We start from the raw sequence: 956 nt of genomic DNA on the forward strand, positions 1-956 counted from the left end.
CCAGGTCCACTCCACTATACAGCCTTTGCCCTGGACCCCTGTGATGACAAAAATACCTAATAATTTTCCCACCTAAACAGTTTTCTCCCTCATCTATTTCAACGCAGTCTACACTATTGAACCCATCATTCTCAGTCTCCCCTCAACCCTGAGGTCAGTCCTGCTTTACAACTGTGGCACCATGCAGTATTTGTCCTTTTGTGGCTGAGATACTTCACTCAGCACAATGTCCTCCAAGGTCACCCATTTTTAATAATATTTCATGAGTTCCTTGTTTTTCAAGCAGCGCAACTTCCTACCACGAGGTCACCAGAGCTTCCTAGTCCAATACAAACTATCCAGAGACCTTAGGACTCACATCAAAGAAAAAAAAAAAACCAAACCTGTTGCTATCAAGTCAATTCTGACTTCTAATGATTCCATAGAAAACTCTACTGGCCTACTGTTAAGAAGTTGTGTTGTCAACCCAAAAGCACATGGTTCAAATCCACTAGTTGCTCCAAGGGAGAAAGATGATGGACAATATCCTTCTGTGCAGTTTATAACCTGTGGAGAGTCAGCTATGAGTTGATCTGACGCAACAGGACGTAACAACAACAGCAACAGTGACCCTACAGGACAAGGCAGAATTAACCCTTAGGGTTTTCAAGTTTATAATCTTTGTCTGCAAGGGATGTGCTTGGACCCACTGTGCTATGCTGCCTCTCCAAGTTTATAATCTTTATAGAGGCAGGCTACCACATTTTTCTTCCACAGAGCCTCTGGTGGGCTTGATTGATGACCTTTTGGTTAATAGCCAAGTGCTTGAGGTTCTCCTTAAAAGACCCTGTTTCTGGTGTAACCACTGTGGAAGACGGTATGGCACTTTCTCAAAAAGTTGCAAATAGAGATACCATTTGACCCAGCAATTCCACTACTGGGAATATACCCCAAAGAGACCATAACTGACATCAAAG

This window comes from Elephantulus edwardii, unplaced genomic scaffold (genome assembly GCF_000299155.1).
Source record: "Elephantulus edwardii isolate Elephantulus edwardi_28Jun2011 unplaced genomic scaffold, EleEdw1.0 scaffold00028, whole genome shotgun sequence".
NCBI classification, from domain to species: Eukaryota; Metazoa; Chordata; class Mammalia; order Macroscelidea; family Macroscelididae; genus Elephantulus; species Elephantulus edwardii.